Source organism: Falco rusticolus, chromosome 5 (genome assembly GCF_015220075.1).
Source record: "Falco rusticolus isolate bFalRus1 chromosome 5, bFalRus1.pri, whole genome shotgun sequence".
Classification (NCBI taxonomy): Eukaryota; Metazoa; Chordata; class Aves; order Falconiformes; family Falconidae; genus Falco; species Falco rusticolus.
Window position 1 is genome coordinate 32,585,931 of NC_051191.1, and position 15,391 is coordinate 32,601,321.

Genomic DNA, 15,391 nt, shown 5'->3' on the forward strand with positions numbered 1-15,391 from the left:
TAGGTGCCTGCCCATTAAAATCCTGCCTGAGTTTCCCCAGTTTTCCTGCAACATGTGCTTCCCTTTGAAGCTCCATGAAGTTCATTAACTTAGAGATCTGAGGCCATCTTTATTCTGTACATTACTTTATCCATGAAATATGCAGGTCATAAAAGAGAGATGACTACACATTCCCTGTACACGGCTTTCTTGTTCCTTCAGGCTGAACAGTGATACCTGGTTAGGCCCTTTACAATGCTTGCATGGTGTCTAGCAAGACCCACCAGGAACAGAGAAAAAACTTACTCTCTAGGTTCATCTGCTATCTTCATCTCTGATGTCAAGTAATTTTAGGCTCTAATCCAGGAAATCCTTTCTAGATGCTCAGGCTGATGCTTTTTATGGTCTTCCTTTGCTGAGGGCTCTGCAGGGAACAGAAAAAATCTGCACTGGGACTGGTCTGTTGCTAGTTAAGTGCAGGATGAGGAATGATAGGTCAAAGAAAGAGCAAGAACAAGCAGGTAGTCTCATTTTCTCAGCAGTCTCGTCCTTTCCCTTTGCAAAACCCTTCCAACATCACATACTTTCTGCTGAAAATGTCTTTTGGGCTTTACTAGACATACCTTAAATTAGAGTTTGCCTTGTTTATTTTTCACCACCATACATTTCATTTATGGCACCTGCAAAATGCCACTTCTGCTTGACAGGGATTATTCTGAATGCAAAGCGCAGATTAAATGCAAGGTCTAGAGTCATGAAAAGTGTTCTAAGAGCATGCCATAATCAGCAAGTTAAGAAAGGGATACATGGCCTGCAACCCTAAAATTTTCACCTGCAATTACCCAATGGCCATTAGTAGCCACCTGTCTACCTGAGGAACTTCCGAAGAACACCAGGCTCCTGTGGAAATGAGGAGAGAACAGAAAGAGAAGCAGTGTCAAGAAGCAGGGCAGCAAGCAGAAATTTCTGTTTCCAACAGGAAGAAACCAATTTGTCATGCTAAGAAACAGTGCAGAATAATACATGCCTCTTGGTAGACAGGAACATTGGAGCAGAGTAGTGCTATCTCCTGCCCATGAAGGCATATGCATCAACAGCCAATGTGGGAGAGAACTGGAAAGGACTGTAAATGTGCGGTTGATGGCATGCCATCACTTAGTAAGGTGCAGCGCATTCCTCCTCCAAGTGACCCACTTAATGGTTTTATGCTCCTAGAAAACATGACTAAAGCAGACAAAGCAGATAAAATACACATGGTCATACTAAAGAGGAAAAGAACTTCAATTATACTGTTCCAGGGCAATAATTTCATTAAACAATGGCTGCATACAGATGTGCTGCTGACAGAGAAACTGTACACGAACAGAATGAAAAATCAAAGCAGGGAGCAATTCTAGGTATCACTGAAAGACGCTAAGCTGTTCAGTTCAGGATCTATGCAGGAGAGCTTCCAAGGATCAGAGCCAAAATGCATAACTGTCCTTTGCTGATGCATGCTCTGCCTGCTGCTTGCCCTGACCTCTGATAAAGCAAATGTAAGGCTCCCTTTTAAAATTATTCTCTTACACCGTGCCACGTGTGTACCTGTGTCAGCAGGAGAACATCGCCCAAGTGGGAGAGTGCAACCCGGGGCTCCCAAACCCATGGAGGAGCCTTAATCCTGGAGGACTTTTAATCCTTTTCCAATGGCTATGGAGGACTTTCAATACCTGCTTTTCCACAGATTCCCTGGAGAGTACAGGCACCTATCCAAACACTTCAACCACTCTCAACAGTATCCCTCCAAGCCCAAAGCATCAAGTGAATAACATTTTACAGTCTACAAGTCAGCTTCACCAGCTTCATTATTTTTCTTGCTGAGTAATATACGAAGAAGATTAGGCCCACAATAACCTACCACTGCCTTTGCTTCAAAATTTTTTCCGGAACACTCTGAAAGGGAAAAAAAAAAAAAAGATACACAGTGATAAGTAAGCTACTGATAGTAAAGAACATAATTATACACATAGACAATACAAGCAATTAATTAGCTGCAGCTAGTGAATTAAAACTCAGGAGGCCACACACATTTTTATTTCCTGAGAAGGTGGTTTCCCATCTTAGTTATGTCAAAGGTGCCTTTTATTAAGGTACCAAAATTCAAACAGGAAATAGTTACTGTTTTAATGATCTGTAAAACTTTACATCTTTCCTTACCAAATTCAGGTGACTGCAGGTGCAAGTTGTTGTACCTGCCTTCCCAGCCACCACCTAGCAGATGTTTTCAGTTCACTGGTAGGAATATGAAAACAAATATGGGTACCACTAGTGAGGTAGCCTGACCTTAAATAGCAATTACTGACCACAGTTCTTGATTACAGGAAATGAAGGCTAAAAATATGTTCAGAGCCAGGTATGGAGACTGCACGGAGCTGCAGTACAGCACCAAGGGAACCCGTGTGGGAGTGAGACTTGAGCTAGCTTCAGGCCAGGAACACCACACAGCCAGTGACACACCACCAGAGCGAAGGGCAAGGCAAGGCCACAGCCAGAGGCTGAGTTTGGAGAGGCAACACGTCAATATTGCCCGTTTTCGTCCTGGACAGGGAGCTAGCAGGGCTGGGGTCAGACTGGTGTTTAGGAACAGGAACATAGGCAAAAGGGGCAGAAGTGTGGCTGGTATACTCAGCATCTAATGAGATCCTATGAGACTGAAAAGCATCCAGGTGGCTGGCTACCACCGCCTGCCTTGTGGGATTTGGGAGGAATAGCTGTAGATTTATACATTTTCGTACTGAGCAACAGCAGACTCAATTTAATGAAGCAGGATTCCTCCAGTTCGTTGAATGCCAAGAGCATATATTTGCAAAGCAGTATTTCATCAAATATTTTATCATTTAAAAAAACCTAGAACTCTGAGCATGCTAGACATTCATAAACATTTAGAGCAATACTGGCCTATGAATTAATATCCCATTTAAAAATGACTTAGTTACTGTCACTGTCCCTCTAAATTTATAAAAATATAAATTCCACTTTAATGTTATAAACTGTTCTGTACTGTGTAAGGTATTCTAAATAACACAATATTCTAATGCAGATATTCATGTCTGAATATCTAATAGGGAACAATGTAAAAAAAAAAGCAAGCTTTACATTAGATTGCATAATAAAATGTAGTAGCTTATACTAGTAAAAGTTTATATTAGTATTTTATACTACCTAATACATTTATATATGAAATGCCACTACTTGGATAGCTACAGATAATTTAAAAATAATATATTAGCCTAAAGATAACACTGGTTAGGCAGAGAAATCACAAGAGCTCTGAGGTACAATTTACTTCATAAACAGACAAAACTTCCCTAGAACTTTACGAATGCTGGTATTTACTGAAGACTTGTCAGAAAATATAATCCTGAATTTACATAGGACATCTCACTTTTACAGAACAAATTACATTATACCTGTTCCTTCCTAAACTGAAGGTAGGAATCATTTTTAACTACATCTGTATTGCCAGTGATGGCTGGTGCTTATAAATTATTTAGGTTGAAATCATATTATTTTTCATTGTGCATTAGCAGTGAATTCATGACTGGCTGATCAGCTATTAAGAAGTAATCAGAGAATCGGTACTTGGGCCTTTGACACAAGGGGAAAGTTTATTTCAGAATCCCTACAGGGATTTTGCAGAAAGCCACTTTTCACCAGTTCTTCTCAGTTCCTTGTTATTTTATCCACTATCAATTATTCCTCTGGAGCTGAAAAACAGCTATTCCAAAGTGATGGTTTTTCAATAAGTTGTTTATATAACACACGCACATTGGGATTACCAAGTCTGCTTTCAGTCTTTTCTCTCTGTGTAGCTTCACTGTTGGATCAGCTTACCTCGTCACCTGTACAGTGTCTTGTTTGGATGAATCCCCCCTGCTTAAATGCTGCTTTATAACCAGGCATTTCTAGCTCACTGCAGATTTGTTCACCAAGGGGCACATCCTCTAGCAGATTTAGACCTTTCAGGAATCTTGACCATCGTTTTTGTCCTGGCATTTGCAATAATACTTAGACTTATGGCTTCCTGACACAGCAAATTTATGAGAAAAGGTATCCTGAGGCCAAGGACCACAACTGCTCCAAAACAGCAGAGCTGCACTAATGGAAAGGAGCAACATATCTGACAAGATTTGCACATGCGCCCATGTCTGGAATTTTGCAGCCACCATCAAGAACCAGCAAGTAATTCCAGAGCATCTCAGGAAGAAGGGACCCAGCCAGGTCCCTACTTATTTCTCTACCTAACCTGAGGACAGCCAGGTGGCCTCAGGAGGAGATGTCACCCTTTACAGCTCCAAACCCAAGCCAAACAACCAGACCCTACTTATACTCTGTGCATTTCAGAGCCAGACACCACTGTGGAAAACAGAAAGCAAAAACAACACTAAACATGCAAAATAGATACACTGGGTGATTCATGTTCCAGGTGCTCTGGGGAACCACCAGCTTTGGCAGGTAAAAGCTGCCCAGATTTCTTATGTTGTTCAGCTTCCTTTCTTCATTTTTAGGTGTTCAAAACAGTGCTAGAGAGTTGAGGTTGATTCAGTAAATGCACACACTTACATTTGAGCTCATCCTCTAAGCCTTGTATCGTTAGTAGACAGAAAGAGGCATTTCTAAGGCACAAGACAGCCCATCTACAAGCAGATAATTGAAACAGCCCAGGTGAATTACACTGTACAACAGCTTATGTTTCTTCGCTATTAAGGCAACCTAAGAGAGATGAGATATTGAAGCTGAGAACATCTGAAGTTAGCTGGAAGTTAGTTCCATTCCCGATTTTTAAAGGCTTTGGTTATTTCACGTCGCAAATCCACAGCTCTCAACACACTTCCTCTCCTTTGCTCTCCTCCCATCCGTTGCAACGGCCCTTTATTTTTCTGCCTAGTTTCTGCCCTTCATCCTTTTTCAGCTAATGTAGCACTATCGGAGTTCTTAAGAATGGCAAGTCTGTTTATTTGCAGTTGGAGACAGAGAAAGATGAAAAGTAAAAGCATCAAAATAAAGCAATGGAACAAAATGACAAGCAAAAACTCCAAAGCAGTTTTATCACTACCCTCAGCTTTTAAGTACTGTTATATTTCATAAGAAAACTGCCTAAATTGGGATACAGATACAATTTGAAACACACAGAGATTATAAGACTAAATGATGCAGAAGCAGTCTGCTTTTCTGCAGAATACTAAAAAACTATATTTATAAACAGGACTCGGCATGGCTTTATAGAAAGAGACCTAATAAACAGCAGAGAGTATAGCCAACTTTCAGTTCCCCAATTAAGAAGGCTTTCTTTCCCCATGCAAATATGTCACGCAAATCATGGAGAACAATTCCAATTTGCCTTCTACATGAACACTTTGGAGTTAATCAGACAGACATGTGAGCACTGTGTATGTTAGACGTGCTGTGCTACTGTTCCAGTGGTTTTAAATTAATAGTATGACATTGCACTTTTCATTATGAAAAATTTAGCTGAGGTTTTTTCCACAGTTTTTCAGTCTCGCATCCTTGAACATCAAATATCAACAAGGCTTTTATGTAAATATCACAGAATAGTTGAGGCTGGAAGGCACCTCTAGTCCAAACCCCTGCTCAAAGCAGGAACAGCTAGGGCAGGTTGCTGAGGGTCATATTCACCTGGGGTTTGAGTATCTCCAAGGGTTCAGCCTGTGACAGTGTTTGATCAGAGTTAAGTGTTTTCATGTGTTTGAATGGAATTTTGCATATATTGATTTGTGCCCATTGTCCCTTGTCTTTTCACTGGGCACCGCTGAGAAAAGTCTGGCTCTGTCTTCTTTACTACCCCTGAGAAGGTGTTCATAAACACGGATATAACCTCCCTGAGACTTCCCTTCTCACACTAAACAGTACTGGCTCTCTCTGCCTCTCCTTATATGAGTCCCTTTATCAGCTTCACGATTCTTTTCCAAACCCAATATGTCTGTCCATATTGCTTACTGGGGAGCCCCGGACTGGACCCAGCACTCCAGATACCTCTCACCAGGGTGGAGCAGAGGGGAAGATCACCTCCCTTTACCTCATGCAACCCAGCAGGCTGTCGGCCTTGGCGGCAAGGGCACATTGCTGGCTCGTTTCACTCGGTGCTCACTGGGACCCCCAGGTCCTTTCCTGTAAAGCTGTTTTCCAGCCTATCGTTTCCCAGCTTGTCCTGTTGCCTGGAGTTGTACCTCCTCAGAGGCAGGACTTTAAATCTCCCTTTGTTGAACTTCATGAGGTTCCTGGCAGCCCATTTATCCAGCCTTTCAAGGCAGTGCAACCATCTAGATTATCAGCTAGTCCTCCCAATTTTGTACCAAGTTTTGCAAGCTTGCTGAGGGTGCATACTATCCTACTATCCATGTCATTAATGAAGATGTTAAACAGTGTTGGCCCCAGTGTTGACCCCTGGGGTACACCACCAGTGACTGGCCTCCAGCTGGACTTTGTGCTGCTGACCACAACCATCTGGGCCCAGCCATACAGCCAGTTTTCAGTCCACTGCCCATTTATTTAGTCATCAGTTTGTCTACAAGGGTGTTATGAGAGACAGTGTTGAAAGTGTGCTTTCAACATAAGTAAAAATAAACATCCACTGTTGTCCCTTCACCCTCCAAGCCAGTCATTTCATCGTAGAAGGCTACTGGGAGGGTGAGGCACAATCTCCCCTTTGTAAATACACGCTGACTGCTTCCAATCACCTTTTTGTCCTGACAAGACAATTGTCAGTGGCCAAAGACAATTGAGTGTCCCCGCAATGACATTAGCTGTTCCCTCAGTGCTCAAGGCTGCATCCTGTCAGGTTCCATGGACTGCTGTGTGTTCAGCTAGTTTAAATGTTCCCTAACCTGATCTTCCTCCACCAAAGATAAGTCTTCCTTGTTCCAAACTTTCCTCCTGATTTCAGGGACCTGGAATGCTTGAAGGCAAATCTTATCTGTGAAAACTGGGGCAAAGAAGGCATTGAGTATCTTGGCCACTCCTGTGTCATTTGTTACAGTTTCCTGGTCCCATTCAGCGCTGGGTCCTTCCTGCTGAGATACTTGTAGAAGCCCTTCTGGTGGCCCTTCATGTCCCCTAACAGATTTAAATCCTGATAGGCTTTGACTTTTCTAATGCTATTCCTGCATGCTCAGACAGTGTCTCTACATTCCTCACAGGTCACCTGTCCCTACTCCCACCTCTTGTTATGCTTCCTTTATATGTCAGAGTTATGTCAGGAGCAATTTGTCCATCCATGCAGACTTCCTGCCACCTTTGCTTGACTTCCTGCAAATCAGGATGGACTACTCTTGAGCTTGGAAGAGCCGGTCCTTGAAAAATTAGCAAACTCACCTGGACCCCTCATCTCTGCAGGTCCATCTCCTATGGGATTCCCCTAAGTAGATCCCTGAGCAGGCCGAAGTCTGCTGCCCTGCAGTTCAGGGTTATGAACCTGACACTGCCTTGCTCTGTCTCCTCAGTATCCTGAACATCACCATTTTACAGTCACTGCAGTCAAGGTTGCTCCCAAAGGTTGCTTCACTTCCCTGACCAGTTCTTCCTTGTTTGCAAGTACGAGGTCCAGCAGAGTGCCTCCCATCATTGGCTCATTGATCATCTGTGCTAGGAAGTAACCAGCAATGTACTCCAGAAACCTCCTGGACTGCTTGTGCCTTGCTGTGCTGTCCCTCCAGCAGATATTAGGGTGGCTGAAGTCCCCTGTGACCAGATCCTGTGAACATGAGGTTTCTTCCAGTTATTTGATGAAGGTGCCTCATCTATTTCTTCCTAATCAGGTGGTCCACAACAAACACACACAATGTTGGCCTTGCTAGTCTGTCCTCAAATCCTAAGTGGTAAACTCCTCATTGGCTTGTCATCCATCTCTAGGAAGAGCCCCACACACTCCTGCTGCTCTCACGTAAAGGCCTCTTTGAAGGATGCCCAATGCACCTGGATCACTCCAGCCATGTGAGCTATCCCGTTATGTCTCTGTGACCCCAATGAGATTGCAGCAACAGTACACGGAGCTCAAATTCCTCCTGTCTGCTTGCTCCCCATGCTGCATACATTAGTGTATTAGGCATTTCAGAGAGGCACAGGGTTGTGCTGATTTCCCAGGAAAGGTGTGAGAGCTTCCCTCATACCGTAGTCCTCTTGACACTTCCTCATTTGAGTGTATATGCTTGAGGTCCCATTCTGTACCTCTGGTTTTGAGGTCTCTCTCATCCATCCTACATCTTTTGCCAGCCAACCAAGTTCATCACTTCCTCACTTGACTGTGGGTTATCATCATTTCCCTCCCCCATCATTCCCAGTTTCAAACTTTCTTTACCAGGTTTGCCAGCCTGTTGGAAAAGATGGTTTTGCCCTCCCTAGTCAGGTGGGATCCCATCTCTTCCCCTACAGTCTTTGATCCTCACAAAGGATCCACGGTCATAAAAAACAAATCCCTGTCATTGATACCAGCTGCACAACAACAGCTGTTCATCACAGGATCCATTCACTCCATGTTAAACCCTTCACCCTCACCAGCAGGATCAAGGACAAAACCATTCGGGCCCCTATGCCCTTGTCATTTGGTCATGTTCAATACACTCCAGGTCTTCCCTGGTGGCAACATTGGTGTTCACCTGGAAGAGCAGCAGGGGTTAACAGTCTGAGGACAGGACAAGTCATGTCAGTATTTCCACAATGTCTCAGATCTAAGCCCTCAGCAAGTCTCAAACCTCCCTAGACAGGGTTCAGGTTGGTAGATGGGGGCCTTGCAGCACTATCTTCTGATCAAAAAGTTTGCTTTGGTTTTTGCAGAAAACAGGATTTGAGCATCTTAGAAGACCATCAGTACAAACTCTTGCAGGCACCCTTTGTGACAGAATAGGTATCAGTTCCTGACAAACTGTCCTGAGAAACTGTGTCTGGGAACATGCAGGGATAACGTGAGATACTGCTGCTGTTGGCCCAAACTCAAAGGTCTTCAGCTGAATATCCTTCCCTTTCCCTTTTCCTCTTCTCAGTTCTAGCCTCAAGCCAAAGCTAAGAGGAAGCAGTACAGGAGTAAAGAGAGAAAATCATCGTTACAAAAAATTTTAAATATTTTTTTTTCTTACAGATTTACTTAATAGTTTGTCAATATCCCTAGGCTGACATTCTTCAGACAGCGTTTGCTATGCAGCTGATCGGCCTTTGAAAGCCATCCACTTGAAGTGCTGTGTTTCGAAGTATAACTTTAAGACACTAAGTTATATAAAAACTTAGGTTTTTGGCTGACTGAAGTAGGGTAGCTGCAATTCTTACCACCCATATTCTGCACTGCTGTGGGATGCCGAGGCACCTTCCTTCAGACAGAAGTGTTGTCCATGTTGCTGAAAAAAGCAAAGTTTTATAAAAATGTGTTGAAAAAAGCAAGTAGTCTGTATACATCTGTGCTTATTGAAGGTTCACCATCTTCTGAGAAATCAGGCTGCAAGGGAGGAAGGAACTAGCTCTCCTGTGCCATGTCATACTCTAACCAGAACTGCTGAGAACTTTTTTTTTAAAGGGCAAGGTCAGAGATTAAATTGGCAGTTGTCAATTCATTGAAACTTAAATTGCTCATCCAGAAAGATTAGTTTTAGCCAATGTTTCAACTCAGAAGTATATGGGACAAAAAGTTCTAAAAATGTCAGCGTTTCATTTTGACGAGTTTTAATAATAACATGCAATATTTAAGCTTTATTTTGATTTTTGGTTGCAAAAATGGAATTAATGCTAGTAAAGACATAGGGAAATGGTAAAAAACCAAAACAATTGAAGATGATATAAATGGAAAGTTTGGACTTGCTCCACTTGTGATTTGGGGTGTGGGGGGAGGGGAGGAGGGAGGGATCACAGTCCATGGAACAGGTAATTGTCTTTTCCTCCCTATTTGGGATGTTATTTTGTCATATGGCTTAGAACCATTTCCGGCCCAGTTCTGGGGCTGAATATATATCCTGTCCCTGCCAGAGGTGCTACTGTGGGCATTTTTAGCAGTAGCAGGGAGTTCTGGCCGTGGCAAGTACACCCTTATACAGTGACAAAATCAAACCAAATAAACCCAAATTCCAAATCATTAAACCTCTGAAGGTCAAAGAACTAGCTTCCTCCTTTCATATATAAGGTAACTATGAGAAAGTTGGGCAGTTTAGGCAATATATTAATTACATCCTTATGACACCACAGCAAAACCCTTGACTGTAACTATCCAATTTCATGGCATTTTATTTTATCATGTGAAATAGCCAATAATACCAGAAACAAGGACCCCTCTGTATGTAGTTTTGCTGTCATGTTAGATACATTAGGACCAACTGCAGGCACTGCAAGCGATACAGCTTCTTCTATTTGATGTCTTTTTTTCTCTTATGACTTAACAAATTTATATGCAATATAAAGATTTGTTCTAATGTGATAATTGAATAATCTATCAGTTAGCACCTACAGCTTCTTTAAAAAGTCTATTCTACAGTGATATTTCAGTTAGCACAGTTCCTCTTCCCTGATAAAATTATTTCACAGGAAGAGCAATATTTAAAAAAAACCCCAACCCTGCAGTGAGTTCTAGCCCCCAGCAATGACCCTAAAAAACACCAGGTGCACTGTACTTGAGATTTTAACTGCTGCACCACTTCTAAAGTATTTGTACATATATTTCTTCACCGATTTCAGCACCCCTGTATCATTTATTTCCCCTCCCAGTTTATCACTCCACACTCCACTATTTTCTCCATCTCTCCCTTAGGTTGTTTTCTTAGTTGTTGGGGTCTGGTTTTTTCCTGTTACTTTTGGTTTATACCTTCTGTATCTATGAGCAATCCCTATAATGTAAGACAAGAGTCACAATTTAGTCCCTGGAGATTTAAAAGTATTGAGAAATAAAAGATGTTAAAGGTTTATTATGTCAAAAAGTGTATAATCACATTTCAGCATTTCACTTTTTCCAAACCATGTCATTTTGCTTTGTCTTTTATTACAGTATCTCAAAGGTTACACACACTGTATTTCTTTAGTTTGCTGCTACGCCTGTCTGCAAATGTGTTCCCTGAGGGAAAATTTGCTCTCATTTCACAGAAGCAGAAGCAAGTGCAAAACAGGAATCTGTGAGAGGTGTTCATTCAACTCTACACAGGGATTTGCATGATTTGCCATGTGATAGTTCAGCAGAACTTTCTATGCTGTCTGTGGCACTGTTTATGACTTGCTTTCTGGGATGATGTTCTTTCCTTTAGAAAACAAGTAGTTCCTCAAAAAGTAAACAATACGTGGAAGAACTAACAACAGCTCTGCACTGTACCATTCATTGGCTAGCCATGTAATTTGGAATAATCATTCAGTAAGAGTTGAAAGAATTGCTTTTGCCACAAGAAAGCAATTCAGTCTTAAAAAGAATACTCTGGATTCACTGTTTTCATTGTGTACTGGTAAACCTAGTACTTCCGCACAGGATTTCAAACTGTACTGAGAAAAAGGCATCTCTTTGTGGCAGCTGGGGAACCTTGGGTTTTCTACTCTGTAAATAGTTCAGCGAGGGTGTTCTCAATTTCGGTGACGGATGATAACTTCCATGGTGACTGTAACTCAGCCAGCTACCGCAGACAGAAGCAGACAAGGAGCACTCCTATCATCCCTGGTTGTAACTCATTGCTTACACAAGGAGCACTGCCAGCTGATTTCGGGAGAGGGTAACCTTGGGCAATCAGTACTTTGGAAAACAGTCAGGGCTGATCTGATCTAAAATGAGCTATGATCAGCAGAGAATGTGTGGTTGTAGCTTTTCATGCATTGCAGGTTTGCAGCACTGAGCAGGTCCTAAGTCCTGTAAAACTGAGGCTTTGGAAGGTGCCAAGCGTGCCTAGTACTCTGAAGGGTTGTCTAGGTGTTCCTGTAATCAGATCCAGGTCCATACCAAGGACCTTTTGCATTTTTCTGTTAGTACAAAAGGGGCTGAAAGCAGCTTAAATGTTCAGTGAATTGCCTGTCACAGGGGAGTTCTTGATCCAAAGTAAGTATACCAAGCTCCATGACCAACACATTTTCCTAAGCTAAAGCACTGTCGCTTCAGCTTAGCTTTAGCCTGAATGCAGCTCAAGTACACAGGATACATGCTGTGCTTCAGCAGATTGAGCCTGGATGTGAGTGCCAAACTCATTTGTTGCAACAGGCTGCTACAGGAATACTGGCTTACCCTTCTGCAACAGCTTCAGTGCTTGACCTTCTTCAGGCTCCTCCACATACAAACCTAGACCTGTGCTCCGTCCCTGAGTGTCCCCATGGCCTCTGCCTGGAGATAACCCCTGCCTGAGCCTCCCTCTGCAGCCAACGTGAGTCAGTGATGCAGGCTGTGGGGGGAAGGACTCAAATGTGAGTGTAGCGGATAAGGCTTATGCATTCAAGGTAGAGGTCAGGTTCCATGATATTTAATAGCTCCATAAATAAGACACTCAACTACCATGTGAGATACCTAGTTCAAACTCTTCTGCTGATTTGGAGCAGCAATTCAACCTCAAGTCATTGTCTCCAGAAGACTCACTCTAGCTTCTATGCCACAGGGCAGTTCTCTTTTTATCTTTTTTTATCTTTTTTATCAAAGCTCTTCCAGCCTGGAGAAAATGTTGTGCCTCTGTGCATGCAGTGACCACATCTGCACAGTTCTTACACACACATTTTAAGGCTCTTAAAAAAGCTTCAGGATGTAATATTTTGAAAAATAATACATGTTTATGAGGAAACTATACCTGTGCCAGTATCTAATGCATTCTCAGGTGATTTGATTCCCATTATGCAAAAAATGGTGTTAGTTTGACTTTCTGTGCAACACCAAGGCAATACTCCAACTATCCAGCCAGTAACTATCCAGCCAGATTGAAAGTAAAAGTTGCAGAGCATGCTCTAAAGCATGGCAAACACACAGGAAGATGAAAATTCAGAGCAAAGAAAAATATATGGGCCATTAAAACTCAAGCACAGGTTTAATTTCCACTCAAGTCTAACTTTAAATTTGCTTTTGTCTCATTATCATGACTGCACAAATGCCAGGATAAGTTGAACTGTTTTGATAGCAAAACAAACTAAACTAGAAAGCTTACATGTGCATACAATTCAGGTATTTGAGAAATAGGCTTCTCCTGTCCTCTTTCCATACATGTGTGATGGCAGGTGCCATGTGGAAGCAGGACTAGTGCCCATATGTCCTCTCCCTTGTCCTGTCCTGCTTAGCTATCCACAGAAACTGCTGCTGATTGAAAAACGTTCCTAACTATTGTTTGTGAAAAACTGCTGAAGAGCCCTAGTATAAGGACTTTGGTTTTATTTTGTCTCATGAGAAGGGGTTGATTTATGTGACAAATGCAAAACCCCTAAAAGACATCTGTGAATTTGGATGAAAAGGCATTTCCTTCCAGTCTGAAGGAATGATTCCATCTTAGACCTCCTTAGACCTGTCCCCACTCCTTGGCCCCTGCTGTTGACTACCTTACTCCACACTGCTGGCTTCTGCACCTCTCATTTCTTTTGTACCTCACTCCTATATAGGGGTCACTGGGTCTCACCTCAGGGTTCTGCATGTCATGAGGTGGTAGGTCCCAGAAAGATGAGCCACCACCTTGTGAATCACTTGTTTATAGAAGATTGCCTCTTTAGCTGATTGAATAAAGGGAACGCCTGCAATAGCATATAATTGCTCTTGCAATAAATACCAATCGGTTGCTCATTTTTATCAAATGCCTTCTGTACACCTCTGATTTCTTCATCTTCCCAAGCACCAGACAGCTCAGATAAATAAAAAACTAGCATATAGTACAATTTTAAAAACTGAGGGTTGCAAGGGGTCTACAGGTACTTTCATTTTAGAATCATGTAACATCTCCATCCCTGTTTCTCCCTAATTATCACTTGGACTATGCTATGCAACCTTTTGCCTGGATCTTTCTTTTGCCTCCTTAAACTTTCTCAGTTTCTAGCTATTTTAAATTGCATGTTGTAAAAAAAAAAAAAGCTCACCTATCAAAATTCAGTGTGCTGGGGAATATGGCATCATTAAGTTCACTTCATAAGCTTCTGCTTGCAGATGGGATTTCTTTACCACAAAGACTTTGGGGGCTGATTTTACTGCTGTTCACTGGAACAAGACTGGTGTGGCACCGTACAGTGAAGAACAGGATCCTTTAGCTTTTGCTTGTTCTTAACATAGATTGTGTTGCAGATACTAAGCAGATCCACCACTTCTTTTGCTTTCCGTTGTCATTTCCAGTATTTAAATAGCTACACTTACACTGCAGATTGCTTCAGAGAAGTAGATGCAAAAATTTAGTAAAATGTAAAGAATACACATTAAATATTTGGTGATATATCCTCAACAAACAGCTCTTATTGCCATCTCCCTATGTGTTTGTCCATCCCATCTGCTTCTAATTATGTTTGAAATCATTGGCTCATTCCAGCCAAGAGGAGCTGAAGTCTCAAAGACATTTACATTTCCTCTAAGTTTAGCGCAGATCTAGTGTCTTCTCCAAGTATGCTCCATGCTTTTACTCAAGATCATGTGCATGGGAGAGAAACCCAAGGAAGGAATGGGTTTTAGGGAAGGCTTCACTCAGAGCTGGCAGTCACGCATGAGAGGCATTTGTAGGAAACCAGGCTGCTTAGGTCTCTGACAGGCAAATACACCAAGTTAAAATGGGAGGGTTGAAGCTGTTTCTGCCTCTGGCTGTCCATCCCAGCCAAGGCAGGAACAATCGAAACTCTGATGAAACAGCGTTTGAACCACCGTGGTTTTCAGCTTGGGCTTTTAAGGTAAGGTAGTGCTGACTGGCGTTTTGCGGTACCTGTAGCCCGTGCATATAGGGTTTACCTGTGTGAGTAACTTCTATTTTTGCGCAGGTGCCTTCAGCAACGCCCCCGGGTTCGTCCTTAAAGCAGCACTAAAGCGGCCGGGGTAGCGTTACCCGCCGGCTCCTCGCAGGCCCACCCTCGACACCCCGCTGCCGAGGAGGGGGTGCCTTCAGCGCCATGCTGTGGCCCACCGAGCGGCGTAACAGCTCTTGGGCCCGCAGCCCAGCCCAGGCCGGGCGGCCCCGCGGGGGATGCCCTTGCCGGCACCGTGCCACCCCGCCCGCCTTTCCCCTCGGGCCCACGGCGGGGACAGGGACCAGCCCGCGGTACGTGAGAAGACACACGTCCCGGTCGATGACGCGCCCCTGGCCTTCCCTCTGCGCCTCCCCGCCCGGCGCGGCCCGGCCGACGCGGCGGCAGCGGGGTACGGCGCGGGCTCCGGCCGGGCAGGCCCCAACGGCCTCGGCCGACGGCCAGCGCGTGCCCGAGGTGGGCGTGCGGCCGGCGCGAGGGCCCGCGCGTGCGCGCGCGCGTTGCCAGGAGA